This window comes from Coenobita brevimanus, chromosome 116, assembly GCF_032717465.1.
Source record: "Coenobita brevimanus isolate Jiangsu-jjx chromosome 116, ASM3271746v2, whole genome shotgun sequence".
Classification (NCBI taxonomy): domain Eukaryota; kingdom Metazoa; phylum Arthropoda; class Malacostraca; order Decapoda; family Coenobitidae; genus Coenobita; species Coenobita brevimanus.
This window is the reverse complement of record NC_137069.1, coordinates 49,554,715-49,571,568: the sequence shown is the minus strand read 5'-3', so window position 1 is coordinate 49,571,568 and position 16,854 is coordinate 49,554,715. Positions and strand designations below refer to the sequence as shown.

At 42.3% G+C, this 16,854-nt stretch overlaps 1 pseudogene; it reads right to left on the bottom strand.

Moving 5' to 3' along the window:
* Positions 1 to 932: 932 nt before the first annotated feature.
* Positions 933 to 1,051, bottom strand: LOC145418829 (5S ribosomal RNA; annotated as a pseudogene).
* Between the last annotated feature and the right edge of the window lie 15,803 nt (positions 1,052 to 16,854).

Below are 16,854 nucleotides of genomic sequence, written 5' to 3'. Positions count from 1 at the left end.
TTGAATGTTATGGAGATGAGGTGTCTGAGGAGTATGTGTGGAGTGACGCGTATGGATCGTGTGCGAAATGATGAAGTGCGAAGGAGAACTTGAGTTGTTCGGGAGATGGCTGGTAGAGTTGAGCAGAGGGTGTTGCAATGGTTTGGGCATATGGAGAGAATGGATAATGAGCGATTGGTGAAAAAGATAACTAGATCTGATGTGAGAGGTGTAAGACTGAGAGGAAGACCACGAATAGGATGGATGGACAGTGTGAAGAGAGCGCTGGATGCGAGAGGGATGTCTGTTGAGCAAGGAAGAGTGGCTGTGCGTGACAGAAATAAATGGAGAGAAATTGTGAATGAATAAGTGATGACGCAGCCCTGAGGGGATATTCTCCCGCATTTGGTCTGATCAGCTAGTCAGGTCAGGTGCGGGTAAGGGGATGGGTCTGTTATGATGTGGCAGGGGTAAACCAGTTCTGCTGTCGGGCCCTGCTGTGGATGTCACTGATTGCATTGCGCAGTTGACCCTTGTGCGGTGTGATGCGGTGAGGATCTGTCCGTTCTCCCCTTTGGGGCTAAGATGCGAATGAATGTGTTTGAATGGATGAGTAAATGGAGAGTGAGTCGTCCTGTCTCGGCTACCTCCCTTTCCTTGGGGGAAGCAGCCTAGGTATATAGATAGATAGATAGATAGATGAAAGCTTTTATGTTCAACTATTACGACTTATAAGTACGGGCCAAGACGAATACTTTTACGACCTTAGTCAATTGTCGATTCTCTAGTCTTACTATGCCATGTTACACAATATCAAAGAGCGTATACCTTAACCATTCATTCATTCATTGCCAGCCGCCATGTATCCCAAACGGGGTGGCCAAGGGCTTAGAGTTAATTGTTTTACAGGGAGGGGCACTAATCCTCCACCAACCCCACTTGACACGTAGGGATGCCAACAGCATCTGGTGTTCCCCGGCGGTCACCCATCCAAGTACTAACCAGACCCAACGTTGCTTAACTTCGTTGATCGGACGGCAAGCGGTGTACTCAACGTGGTTTTATTCCTGCATAATGATCCGGATCCATCTCAAAATCTAATCAGCACATCCTCGATCGACTACCCACTTATCCGCCAAATTTCAATGAAATACGGTTCTAACTATCCGATGTATTTTGTACACAAAGAGACAAACAGACAAGGATGATTACATAACCTCTGTCGAACATCGTTGGCGGAGATAACTATAACTCAGTATTATAAACGTTTTCAAAACGAAATGAAAAATGGAAAATATATAACTGCAAATGCCATTAGAAACTTAGCTAATGGCGAGTTTTCTTACACTGTTGTGTGAAAACAGGCAGATATGTAAAGTAGGTATATTGGTACACAAATAGGTAAGTTTAACCCTTCACTACGATGATGTCTTAGTTCTCTATATACGTTAAACTACCAAACGATGTTATTCAACTTTAGAAGCACGTGTAATGTGGCAGGAGTAAACGAGGACTATATCTATAACTTCCGGTTCGTAAACCTGTGTTAAACAGACCGAAATTGCCTGAATCAGCATGAACAATAAATAAATAAAAAAAGCACGTCACCGTGGTGAATGGATTGTGTAACATGAGCAGTCAACGAATAGCTCACACTGTTCGTTGTTTTGACTACTTAAGTAAGTTAGCAGGTAGGTACAAAGTTAGCAGATATAGTACATTAATGATGGGTGAGATTACATTGTTATACAACGTGGTTCATAGTATACTAACCTCTTAGCTAGTGATTTCTCTTGTGTTGCACGGAATGCTCAGTCAGCGATACAAGTGTTTTTCCCATGCATTTTTTTTTACTACCCATTAATAACTGTTATGCTTTATAGTCTCATTTTTTACGATAATTTACCACATAGCTGACCACTAATTCTAGCAGGAAGCAAAATGTCTGTTCCTCACACGGGCAGGAACCGATCCAACAACACACGAGACTGGGGCTGGGAGTTAATATACGGACCATTTTGTAGGAAAATCGATGCAAACTTAAAAGTATCAAAATTATAAGAAAGAAAATAGACGCTAAGAAAACACACAGGTAACGAGACGATAAACATGAAGTAATTCCAACTGTAGGCGGAGAAGACTGCATAAAAACAAATCGATACAAATACATGACAACCAAAATCTATCTATCTATATACCTAGGCTGCTTCCCCCAAGGAAAGGGAGGTAGCTGAGACAGGACGACACACTCCCCATTCACTCATCCATTCAAACACATTCATTCGCATCTTAGCCCCAGAGGGGAGAAGGGACAGATCCTCACCGCACCACACCGCACAAGGGTCAACTGCGCAGTGCAATCAGTGACATCCGCAACAGGCCCCGACAGCAGAGCTGGTTTACCCCTGCCACATCATAATAGACCCATCCCCTTACCCGCACCTGACCTGACTAGCTGATCAGACCAAATGCGGGAGAATATCCCCTCAGGGCTGCGTCATCATTTATTCATTCACAATTTCTCTCCATTTATTTTTGTCACGCACAGCCACTCTTCCTTGCTCAACAGACATCCCTCTAGCATCCAGCGCTCTCTTCACACTGTCCATCAATCCTATTCGTGGTCTCCCTCTCAGCCTTACAGCTCTTACATCAGATCTAGTTATCTTTTTCACCAATCGCTCATTATCCATTCTCTCCATATGCCCAAACCATCGCAACACCCTCTGTTCAACTCTACCAGCCATCTCCCGAACAACTCAAGTTCTCCTTCGCACTTCATCATTTCGCACACGATCCATACGCGTCACTCCACACATACTCCTCAGACACCTCATCTCCATTACATTCAAACTTTTCCTCTCTGTTACACCCATATTCCATGTTTCAGCCCCATATAACGCAGTCGGTACCACAACACCCTCATACAGCCTTCTCTTTACATCCATACTAAGCGAACGACATCTAAACACTTTTTTCATTCCTCCCAGCACCTTACCTACTTCATTCATTCTAAACTTCACTTCTGCATCTATTCTTCCATCCACAGCAACATGTGACCCAAAATATTTAAAACACTCTACCTCCTCAAGCAACTCACCATTCAAAACTATATTCATCCTCCTACCATCTACCAACCTCGTACACTTCATCACTTTACTCTTATTCTCATTTACTTTCAATTTCCTCCTTTCACACACCCTTCCAAACTCCTCTACCAACTGTCTCAATCCCTCCTCTGAATCAGCCACCAGTGCAGTATCATCTGCAAACAGCAGCTGCTTCAGATTCCACTCTCCACCATCAACATTCACCACACTCAGACCTCCACCTAAAACTCTTGCATTCACCTCCCTTACAACACCATCCATATAAATATTAAACAACCAAAGCGACATCACACATCCATGTCGCAGCCCCACTCTCACGGGAAACCAATCACTCACAGCATTTCCCACTCTTACACACGCTCTACTGTTTACATAAAACTTTTCACCCCTTTCAGTAACCTACCATCAAGTCCATACAATCTTAAAACAGTCCACAAAGCCTTCCTATCAGTTCTATCATACGCTTTCTCTAAATCCATGAATGCCCAAAACATATCCTTGCCTTTCGCTCAATACTTTTCACACACTTGTCTCACAGCAAACACCTGATCCACGCATCCCCTCCCTCTCCTAAAGCCACACTGCTCATCACCAATCACTCTCTCTGTACCCTCTCTAACTCTCATAATTAACACTCTACCATACAGCTTACCTAGAACACTCAACAGACTTATACCCCTAAAGCTAGTACATCATACTTATCACCCTTGACTTTATACAATAGGACTACACATGCACTTGCCCAGTTAATTGGCACCATATCTTTCACAAAGCACACATTCAACAATCTTACTAACCAGTCAACAATAGTCACAAAGAAATAAAGTTTAGAACGTGTCGATAAGGCAGAAGGTTGGTAAGCAGCTGGTAATAGAGGCGTACATGTTGAGGCAAGCTGAATCTGGGCAAATGTAAAGAAAGTAAAAGAAAAGTGCATTATGGACGTCGCACCTAGATCAGCAGGCCGGTCATGCTTAACCTTATCTGTGTGTTAATGAAGGCTCTTAATTTTGGTACTCTCTTATTTGACCTTCTCTGGAACATACGAACGGGCTTCGCAGTTACCCAACATTTTGTTTTTTCTCTTGAATTTAACACCAATATTAATATGGCGTCTCTTATAATTATTCTTGTCTTTGGATGGTTTATTTAAATCAAGAGAATATTTTTTGAGTCTTTTCCATAACATAGATTTTTCCTAAGTTGATTAGTCTTCTGGTGGTGGTCTAAACTGATAATAAATGACACTGTTCGGCTATGAAATATAGCAAGTCGTCAGTCTGTATAAAGCTAAGTCGATCCAAATGCAAAATCAGAACTAACAGAAAAAATAGATTGAAACATCTGAGAAAATGAAGACAGATGATACAAGACTGATAGCTGGAATGAAATTAGCAGAAATTAACTTCAGACATGTAAATCGATACATATGCAAAGCTAGGAGTATAGAAACAACGACCATATTAACACCGATATCCATCAGAATACAAAAGGTTAATGGAGGGTCGTCTTTCATACAACGAAGTCGATACAAATATGCACGGAGCAGAATACAAAGAAGGAATACGCTGAATGCTAGAACAATGTCAAATACCTGAAACTGACAAAAATTCTGGAGAATTAAAAAGTGAGTCAATCAGAAGAAGTCTGACAGGACAGTGTTGCAGTGAAGTGGGTTGGTTGGCTGAGTGATGTGTACTGCACTGCTATACCAGTTGTGTCTACTTCACACATATGATATTTCCATCACTTTCCTCTCTAACGCATTACAATAAGTAGAACCATAGAAACCCAGAGCAGTATAGTAAGCCCCTCTCAGCTTATTAATATTGACCCACAGAGGAAACTAGGAAACAGGAGAAGTGAAATACCAGGGTGAATTTTTCTCTCCGACTGTGTTTGTGGCACCAGAACGAGACTACTCTACGACACTCCCGCAACTGTAATCCTTGATGACATTCCCACCCCGGCACTTTCCCACAGTAACTCTTCCACAACAGCACTTCCTATCCATGATACTTACACACCAGCACTTCTCCAATGCACTTCCACAACAGCATCTATCTATGACACTACCACCTTGGCACATCCCCTCTGTGACACTACATCCTCGGCAGTTCCCGTTTATGACACTTCTACCCTGGTGCTTCCCCTCTGACGTGCACAACAGCACCTCTCTATGACTCCTCTACCTGGATTCATCCCTCTTATGACACTTACACATAAACATTTTCTGCCAATGACACTTCCAAAAAAGCATTGCCCTTGTCCTCCACACCCGCAATAACACTTCTCCTTTATGGCAACTCCACCCCGGCACTTCCCCTCTGTGACACTAACACCCAAGAACTTCCATTTTTTTAATGTTTCTACAGCTGCACGACCTCTCGCTGCGACACATTTCTTCCTCTTTGTGGCATTTTCTCTTCTTACATCCATGGTAGGGCACCAACTGAACATAGGCATTTTTCATCATAGCACTTTTCTACACAGACACTTCCATTTCATATCACCTCTTCCCTGGTACCCCTGTAACCATAATGCTTTCACACTGTCGTTCCTTTCTTATATAACGCTTTTCAAATCGTTATGTCACCATTTGACGTTCTCCCACTACAAAATCTCGCCCACAGTGACACTTACATACTGACATTTTCTCTTGCCCTGACACTGTCCCTCAATATGGCACTTCATAAAAATTTTACTAATCAGCCGGGCACTTTTCATCACTTCACTGACACGTCCAGCTCCATACTTTCCCCCCTCCCCTGACACCCTCGAATGCACTTCCAGAGTATGACGCTTTCCTCCAAGTTATATTCCCATTCTGGCAGTTTCTCAGTACTACTCCATCAACCAGTCTCTCTCAGGAACAGATCCCTTTGTGTGCACTTTATTCAGACATCTTCCATCTAAGACACTCCATCAGTGTACGTCTCTACCATGGCACTTTCGCAACACAGTACTTCCTGTTACTGACTTTTTCTTCTCAGTGATTCAGCCTGGTACCACCTCTAACCTTGACATTCCTTCTCTTGCACTCGTTTTAAGTAAAACTGCCCCACCTTACCACATCATGGTATTTTCCACCCTGTCACTGCACCACTTTGACACTTCCATACCCAGATACTTCCCCACCTTGACACTTCCCTGATACTTCCTCACCCTAGCACTTCCACACCCTAACACTTACGTGACAATTCCTCATCTGACACTTTTCCACCGTGATACTTTGTCACCATGACACTTTCTCACCTTGACACATCCCTACCGTGAAACTTCCTAGCCTTGACACTTCCCCACCCGGACACTTTCCTACTTTGAAACTTCCTTATCTTGACACTTCCCCTTCCGAACACTTTCTCACCTTGACACCCCTCAGGCATCACATTCCCCAGACCCTTTTTCACAATGACACTTCCCCACTATGACACCTCCAGCCTGACACTCATCCTGACACTTCCTGACATTTTCTTACACACAGGTTTCACCACCCTGACGCTGCCTCTTTCTGACACTTTTCCATTGTGACACGTCCTAGTCACTTCCTCCTCCTGACACTTCACATTGACACTTCCATGACACTTCTTCACCCGTACAGGTCTCCAGCCTGAAACTTCCTTATCTAAACACTTTACCACCTTGACGTTTCTTTAACACTTCCTCACCATGACTCTTCACTCTGACACTACCCTGACACTTTCATATACTGAGACTCCTCTATCCTGACACTTTCTTGACATTTCCTCACCTAGACACTTCCTCATTCAGACATTTCTCAGTCTTGATACTTCCCTGTCCTTTCCTTACCCAGACACCTCTCCAACCTGACACTTTCAGATTCTTACTGTTCTAAAAATGGCGCTGTCTAGCCATGGAACTTTTCCACTATTATATTTGCACTCTCTATGCGAAAGTAGGTGTTCTGTTTCGATCAGTGTGTGTGTGTGGGGGGATGGGGGGTAAGTGTGTATTCAGCCTCAAAATTCAGCCTCAAAAGTTTCGATCTACTTTTAACCAAACCTGGTAGAAGGCTTGAGGGTCAGCCAAGGTTTGAACCTATTTCTTTTGAGAACAACAGGTCAAAGAGCAAGGTCAAAGAACAAGGTTACCTACATAGATTTTATCCGATTTATGTCAAGTTTTGTGAATTGCTGATGATTAGGCAAAAATAAAAGGATTCGATTTTTATATCAATTAGTCAAACGTGAAGGTGTCACATGGAAAGATCAAAGGCCAAGTTCAGAGAGAAGGTCAACTCAAAGTCAACAGTCAAATTTCAACCAATATATCAGTGTAAAAAAAAAGAAAAGAAAAAAAAAGTTTCCATCTGATTCGAAATATACTTGAAGGATGTACTGAGGATCGCCCAACAGCTTAGCCTTTTACTGTATTTTTAAAACAACAGGGTAAAGGTCAAGGGCACATGACAAGATCAACTTAAACAGTTTTCATCTAATGTAGACTGAAAAGGTTCAGGTAAAAACAAATATATAGAGATTCAATTGTGAGAACAATGAATCAAAGGTCAAGGTCATTTAGGAAATGTCATAGGTCAAAGTCAAACAACTGATGTGATTTGAATGAAAGCTGGTGAATGTATTAGGGATTACACAAGAATGAAGTGACTGGGCTTTTAATCTGTGAAAAGTCAAGGTCACAGGGCAAAGTTATATGTGAGGCCTGTAGACCAGTCTGTTGGGGGAGGATGTTGCATTCTCTGAATTTATCATCTGTTACCTCCCCTAAGAAGGTAATGTTTTTGGTAGCATTAGTTTATCTGTTTGTCTGTCAGCAGGATTACTCAAAAAGCTATGAACGGATTTTGCTGAAATTTTTTGGAGGGGTAGGGTATGGCCCCAAGGAACAATCCATTAGATTTTGATGATGATCCGGATCATCATCTGGATCCAGGAATTTTTTAAAGGATTCTCTACCATTGAAGGACTGTGGCGATGTCAACATTTTCCTTCTAACTCGATGAACAATGCCGACAATGCTTGCACAAAAATTACAGGATAACATCTCCAAAAGATCAACCATACACTCCTCCTTGGCGGAGGTTTGCAATCTCGGATTGCTCTTGATGTCTATGATTTCATATTCCGACTCTTTCTATCTCGGGCACATACTGGTGTAAACACTTTCCACCTTGTTACCTCCGCCACGGAAGTTGTTTTACCCCACATTGGTTTGTCTGTCTGTTAGCATGACTGCTCAAAAAGTTATGAACGGATTTTGATGAAATATTGTGGAAAGGTGAGCCATGAGCCAGGGAAGAAATGATTAAATTTGGGGGAGGATCTGGATTCGGAGTATCCAGCACAATATCTCCAAAAGTTATCAATGGATTTTAATGAATTTTTTCCAAAGGTGGGCCATGGACCAAGAATGTATTGATTAAAATTTGGGTCGGGTCTGGATCCGGATGAGGATCCTATATCCACAGATCGGGATCCGGGATTACTCAAAAAGTTTTGAAAGGATTTTGATTATATTTTGTGGAAGGGTGGGCCATGGACCAAGGAAGAAATGATTAAATTCAGGGGCGGATCCGGATCCGGATCATCCCGCACAATGTCTCCAAAATTTATCGATGAATTTCAATGAAATTTTGTGGAAAGGTGGCCCATAGACCAAGAAAGAACTTTTTAAATTTGGGGGAGGATTCGGATCCCAATCCGGATCCTTTATTCACATTTCCAGATCCGGAACCTTTTTAATGGTAATGGCATTGGCTGAGGTACGCCCTCTCTGAGTGCTTTCTAGTCATATATATCCGACACTTCCTGTCTCAGGCACATACCAGGGTAGACTTTCCACCTTGTTATGAGTGTATATGATTCCATGTACCGACACTTGCTTTCACGGGCACTAACCAATGTAGACACTTTCCATACCCGATCACTCCCTCAGACACTTCTAAGCTCTTCTCTCTCTCTCTCTCTCTCTCTCACACACACACACACACACACACACACACACACACACAAGCTAAAGGTGTTATATGTTCGCCTTAAAGCTAAGTAGTTTCATGATATTCCTCTAATCTTTACAGTAACTTCACTACATTTGTAAACTATTAACATTATCCTTCAAACTATTTTTACAAGATTTTTACCAACTCATATTTTTTACTCTTATATTTACAAACGTTCTGCTACAGTGATCGTTGGTTATTACGCCTGGTGTGCAGACCAATACACCAGTTTTACACCATATTCATTAACTCCCACTCCACTTTTTTCATCATTGTGTAATATTTTCGTGATATTTAAACCTTTTCTGCACAATTTTTTTTCAGGAAATCTGCGTATGTTAACATCATTTATACCATTTACATACTAACACTACTATTGCACTATTTTTCCTACATATACTGCTATGCTGGTTTGCAATATTTCACACAACTTGTTATGGCACTTGAATATTTTTTGCTATCTTTTTGCTAACTTTGACACCACTGTCTGCACAATATTGACACTGTTCTGCTTTCGTGCCGTTTTACTAACCTTTCCTGTGAGAGTGTGTGTGTGTGTGTGTGTGTGTTTAATGCAGAGAAGAAGAAACCAAAGATCTGACTAAGGCCCATAATGTTCTTTACATAGGGAAAAAGAAAATGAAAATAGGCAAATTCAAGATCGGTTCATTTCGAGATGCTAGGATACACTGAGTTTTAAAGAGCGATGGTCAGCGACTGAGGGAAATACTGAGCAAAGAAAACAGCTCTGGAGTTGATCCGTTGCATACATAATGACTATTTCGGTTAACTCCTGAATTAGAGAGTTGGAAAGAAAAGGAGTGAGAGTTTGTTACCTGACGGGTGCAAGGGATGCAAACATATAATTCAGAAGAGCAGTGACAATGAAGTAGCGAAAGTAGACAATGATGCAAATTACAGTGGAGAGAGAGAGAGAGAGAGAGAGAGAGAGAGAGAGAGAGAGAGAGAGAGATTCAATAAGCTTAGGGGAGTTGAAGTGACGAAAACCCTTTGACTCCACCCTCTTTCAAAGAGCTGAGTGCTGGGAGCCTTAGAACACAAGCGACTTTTACTCCAGACAGGGGCGATTAAGACCCCTTTCCAAAGTCAACAGCTGTCTGGTGGTAAAGGAAACGCGGAAGTACTCTGACATCATTGGTAAATCATTTTTGATAGTGTGTATAGTTAATATTAACCTCATAGTGTTATGCCATTCAGAGACTGTTACTGCTAACATTTGCACCATATTGACATACTCAGTCTCCTAACTCATACCATCCATCAATCAACTGATCTACATGGAGAAACTCATGCAGTAGCTGTTGACATTTCTAAAGCTTTCGACAGAGTATGGCACTGTTCCCTGCTGTCCAAACTCCATTGCTATGGACTAACGTCTTTTGTTCCTTTGATTTCTTCATATCTTAGTGACAGGAAAATAAGAGTAAAAGTAGATGATGTATATTCCAATTTCCACTCAGTTAACACCTGTGCGCCGCAGGGATCAGTTCTGGCGCCAACCCTTATTCTGGTTCATATTAATGATCTCTTATCTGTCACCCACAATCCCATTCACTCATATGCAGATGGCTTAACACTACATAGTTCATTCACACTCAGACACCCATTTACAAAGTCTATTATCTCTACCTCTCAACTCAGTACAGCCATCTCCATAAATCAAGATCTATCTACAATCAGTGAATGGGGACAAAGAACCTTGTCTTTTTTAATGCTATCTATCTATCTATCTATATACCTAGGCTGCTTCCCCCAAGGAAAGGGAGGTAGCCGAGACAGGACGACTCACTCTCCATTTACTCATCCATTCAAACACATTCATTTGCATCTTAGCCCCAAAGGGGAGAACGGACAGATCCTCCCCGCACCACACCGCACAAGGGTCAACTGGGCAATGCAATCAGTGACATCCGCAGCAGGGCCCGACAGCAGAACTGGTTTACCCCTGCCACATCATAACAGACCCATCCCCTTACCCGCACCTGACCTGACTAGCTGATCAGACCAAATGCGGGAGAATATCCCCTCAGGGCTGCGTCATCACTTATTCATTCACAATTTCTCTCCATTTATTTTTGTCACGCACAGCCACTCTTCCTTGCTCAACAGACATCCCTCTCGCATCCAGCGCTCTCTTCACACTGTCCATCCATCCTATTCGTGGTCTTCCTCTCAGCCTTACACCTCTCACATCAGATCTAGTTATCTTTTTCACCAATCGCTCATTATCCATTCTCTCCATATGTCCAAACCATTGCAACACCCTCTGCTCAACTCTACCAGCCATCTCCCGAACAACTCCAGTTCTCCTTCGCACTTCAACATTTCGCACCCGATCCATACGCGTCACTCCACACATACTCCTCAGACATCTCATCTCCATTACATTTAAACTTTTCCTCTCTGCTACACCCATATTCCATGTTTCAGCCCCATATAATGCAGTCGGTACCACAACACCCTCATACAGCCTTCTCTTTACATCCATTCTAAGCGAACGACATTTAAACACTTTTTCATTCCTCCCAGCACCTTTCCTACTTCATTTATTCTAAACTTCACTTCTGCATCTATTCTTCCATCCACAGCAACATGTGACCCTAGATATTTAAAACAATCTACCTCCTCAAGCAACTCACCATTCAAAACTATATTCATCCCCCTACCATCTATCAACCTCGTACACTTCATCACTTTACTCTTATTCTCATTTACTTTCAATTTCCTCCTTTCACACACCCTTCCAAACTCCTCTACTAACTGTCTCAATCTCTCCTCTGAATCAGTCACCAGTGCAGTATCATCTGCAAACAGCAGCTGCTTCAGATTCCACTCTCCTCCATCAACATTTACCAGACTCAAACCACCTAAAACTCTTGCATTCACCTCCCTTACAACACCATCCATGTAAATATTAAACAACCAAGGCGACATCACACATCCCTGTCGCAGCCCCACTCTCACGGGAAACCAATCACTCACAGCATTTCCCACTCTTACACACGCTCTACTATTTACATAAAAACTTTTCACCCCTTTTAGTAACCTACCATCAAGTCCATACAATCTTAAAACAGTCCACAAAGCCTCCCTATCAATTCTATCATACGCTTTCTCTAAATCCATAAATGCCCAAAACACATCCTTGCCTTTCACTAAATACTTTTCACACACTTGTCTCACAGCAAACACCTGATCAACGCATCCCCTCCCTCTCCTAAAGCCACACTGCTCATCACTAATCACTCCCTCTGTACCCTCTCTAACTCTCATAATTAACACTCTACCATACACCTTACCTACAACACTCAACAGACTTATACCCCTAAAGCTAGTACATTCATACTTATCACCCTTGCCTTTATACAACGGGACCACACAAGCACTTGCCCAGTCAATTGGCACCATACCTTTCTCAAAGCACACATTCAACAATCTTACTAACCAGTCAACAATAGTCACTCCACCACCCTTCAGGCATTCCACAGCACACCCATCCATACCTGCAGCTTTCCCTGTTTTCATCTCCTTTACTGCCTTCTCCACTTCTTCCTTCGTGATCAAAGAATCATTCAACTCTCCCAACACATTTATTCCTTGCACCCTTCCATCCGCCACAATCTCAGCCACCCTTTCCTCCTCTACATTTAACAATCTTTCAAAATACTCTGCCCATCTCTTCCTTACTGCATCCATCTCAATTAACATCCTTCCATCCTCTGCTTTTACTCGTTCTTCCTTCCCAGACTCTCCCTTTCGCACCCTTTTCACCTCCTTCCAAAACATTTTCTTATTCTGCTGAAAATTCTCTGTCAGCCGCCTACCCCACCTCTCATCTGCTGCCACTTTAGCATCACGCACAGCCCTTCTCGCTCTATTCCTCTTCTCCTTATACCTTTCATATGACATCTCATCCTTCCTCTGCAGCCACACTTCATATGCACGTCTCTTCTCTGCCACAGCCATACTTACTTCCTCGCACCACCATTCACTTCCTTTTCTTACACCACCACCCACACGTCTCACACCACACACCTCTTCTGCATGCCCCACCACAGCACTCTTAAACAACTGCCATTCCTCCTCCACGCTGCCATTTTCCCGATCTTTCACTGCGTTCCACTCATCTTTCAATTTCTCCTGATACTCTATCTTTTTCTCTCTTTTATCCAACTCACTCACTTTCAAAACCTCCCTGCCACACCTAACCCTCCTAGCTCTCATCCATCTCTTTCCTACTCTTAACTTTCCCTCCACCAGGTAGTGGTCAGACATACCTCCACCCTCCCCTCTCAGAACTCTCACATCCAACAATCTTCCTATTACATTCCTAGACACAACCACATAGTCCATCAAGGCTCTATCAACAACCCTTCCACCCTCCTGTCTCACCCATGTATACTTATAAATATCTTCCTTCTCAAACAGCGTATTCCCAATCACCATCTCTCGCTCAACACACATCGCTATCATTCGTTCCCCATTTTCATTTCTTCCAGGCACACCATGCATACCAACTACACCTTCAACTGCTACATTTCCCACTCTAGCATTCAGATCTCCCATCATTACCACATTCACATTCGCTTCAAAACTCTGCAGACACTCATCAACATCATTCCAGAAAGACTCCCTCTCTTGTTCATCCCTTCACTACCAGGCCCATATGCACTCACAAACACCCACAACTCACGTTCAAATTTCGCTTTCACCCACATCAGTCTCGATGACACCTCCTTCCATTCAATCACACATTGCTGAACTTCCGGACTCACTAACAAGGCCACACCTTCTCTTGCCCTTCCTCTATCAACACCTGACAATCTTCCATTCACACTTCCAAACATAGATTCCCCCTTCCCTTTCATCTTCGTTTCACTCAAAGCTAACACATCCAACTTTCTTCTCACAAACATTCTCCCAATCTCCTCCCTTTTAGCCTCAATCGTACTACATCCACGCACATTCATAGACCCAATCTTCAGGGTACGGGGATAACTCCATCCCCCATCCCTTTCTCTGGCCTGTCTCTTTTTAGGAACTACAAAACAGAGGAGGGGGTCCCTAGTCCCCTCACCCCGCCCCTTTTAGTCGCCTTTTACGACACGCAGGGAATACGGTGGCAGTATTCTTCCTAACACAACCTGGCCGCAGAGTAGTAGTACCACCCCATAGTGCGGCCAGGTTGTGTCCCCCCCGCCACAGGGGGGGACACAACCTGGACAACACAACAGTTTACTAATAGACAGATATTGCCAGATTCGTACATTACCTTCAGTGCTACTAATATTCCCATCTCCAAAAGTATTGAAATTCTTGGCATCTCACTTAACAATGCCCTCAGCTGGACCTCTCATGTCAGATCACTTGCTAAATCCACCTCAAAGAAACTTGGATTATTGTACAGAGTCCGTAACTTCTTCGCTGATGAGCAGTTAGCTATAATTTATAATAGCCAAGTGTGCTCTCAGCTTGAATATTGCTCACCCTTATGGAATGGTTGTGGAGATGTTGCATTAAAACAACTAGACAAAATTCAGAACAAAACTGTTAGAATCATTAACAACCCTGCCATTACAAATAAACTACCTCCCCTGCAAGTAAGAAGGAATGTTGCCTCCCTTGCATTATTTTACGGATATTTTTTTCGCAAATGCTCATACGAAGTTGCGTCCATGGTGCCACCTCTCCATGCCTTCCCTCGTGCTACACCGGCATCTGGTAGCGCTCATGACTGGAATGTCACTCAGCCATATTGCAGAACTTCTGCCTATCAGAATTCTTTCATTCTCCGAACTGCGTCGTTTCCCCAGAGTTGTTTCCCTCCAAATTTCAACCCACAGCTTGTCAAGTCTAACTGTTACAGATATTTTTTTGAACAGAGGACACCAGTAATCGGGTGAATGGATTATTTTTTTTATTCATTTGTTTTTCCTTCCTCCGTTCTGTTAATACATATATATATATATATATATATATATATATATATATATATATATATATATATATATATATATATATATATATATATATGTGTGTGTGTGTGTGTGTGTGTGTGTGTATATTACACCATTTTAAATCACTCTGCTCCATCCGACGTTTTAGCAGAGACGGATACATGAGTTCAGATTGGAGGAATATTACGTGCGAAAATGTCAGACTTCCGTGTAGTCCTATTTTTGACAGACTGGGGAGACATAAAGAGTAGCAAATTTTATTCCTCTGGGAAAATCGTGGGAACACCACCACCTAATAACTCGAGGTCAAGCTGGCTCCAGGTGACTTTATACTATGTGACAAGCCAAATGGTTTCTTGTAGCCCAGAAAACCATTTACTATGATGGTCTGTAAAAACATAACCAAACAGACGTCTCTTTGTTGGGTGGGACAAAAATCTCCACCATAGCTCTCTTTATTTATACGGGATGAAGGAAGACAAACGGCTGTATTTCCACCATGTTTGGTTCAAACCAGATCAAAACTGAGTTAACCTTACCCTGTGACCTTGGTATCTAGCCTTTCCCTGTGACTTTGACCTTCGTCAGTTTTGAAAATAAAATCCTTTATTTTTGGCCTCTCCTCATACCCATCCAATGTTTGGTTTAAATTTGATAAAACTATTACTGCTGACCTTGACTTGTGACCTTGGCCTTTGACCTAGTCTTTTAAAAACAATAAGGTTACCTCTCCTCTGATCCTTGGCCTACTTTGGCAAACATGGGATGAAAACTGAGTTATTATGTTATCAATATCCATCTGGGTTCAACTCAGACCTTGACCTGTGACCTTCAACTTTGATTTGAGTTTTTGTTCTAAATTTCAATCAGCTATTGCTTCGCAAGCGCGTCTGTAAAAATGTGCCTGGTAACATCAACAATAATTAAGAAGAAAGTCGCTTTGCCAAAAAGAGTTATTAGAGACTGTTCCCACTGTGCACGAGGTCCATCCTATGGTGAGCATAATCATCTGCTGGCTGAAAGACTGAACTGTGTACGCTGTCATTCCATTGACGATACTGAATGAGCTCAACTCCTCCGAGCTTTTAAAACAGTCTTCCTTACTCATACCCAGAAATGTGACGAATCTAAATTAAGCATCCTAAACATCTGAACTTAAAATGACAGCAGCGTAGAGTTTCGCATTAAAGCATTACTGAACTCGTAATTATTTAATTTATTCCAAGTCGAGAACTAACAGCTTGAACATCTAGGCTTAATGCTGGATATCAGGGTAAGGATTAATTCTGCCTATCACTACACATTTTCCCCAACGTCATCCAGTCAACAAGGCACACTCTCTTCCTAGGAATATGATAAATAGGCGATTCTAATCAAGGGCATGGCCTAGTAACTACGTGTTACAGAAAACGGTTGTAAAGCTAACTCTTATACTGTTGCGAAATTTTCTTTAGTGTTTCATAGAGTTTGAATTGCATTTTCTGAGAGCCTACAGGGTTCAGTCACCTCCTATGGGGTGGGCCTGGTTCCTCCTGGCTTCTTGTATTGATTTTCTAGTCATGGAGGTCGGAGTACAGCAAAACGGGGAAGCTAAAGCAATGGTTATATGTTATTTGTATCCATCTTTTTTCGACGGCGATCTCTCAGATGATTTGTGCTACCACCAAGCAGTTATAATACATTTAAGAGAGTTTATCTCAGTGAAAGAGTCAGAAGCAGCATTTATTTACCTCTCCAGTGGCATGATAAATAATGTGTATTCTTCAGATGACTGACTATTATATAATTTGGGGGAGAACTCTCGCAC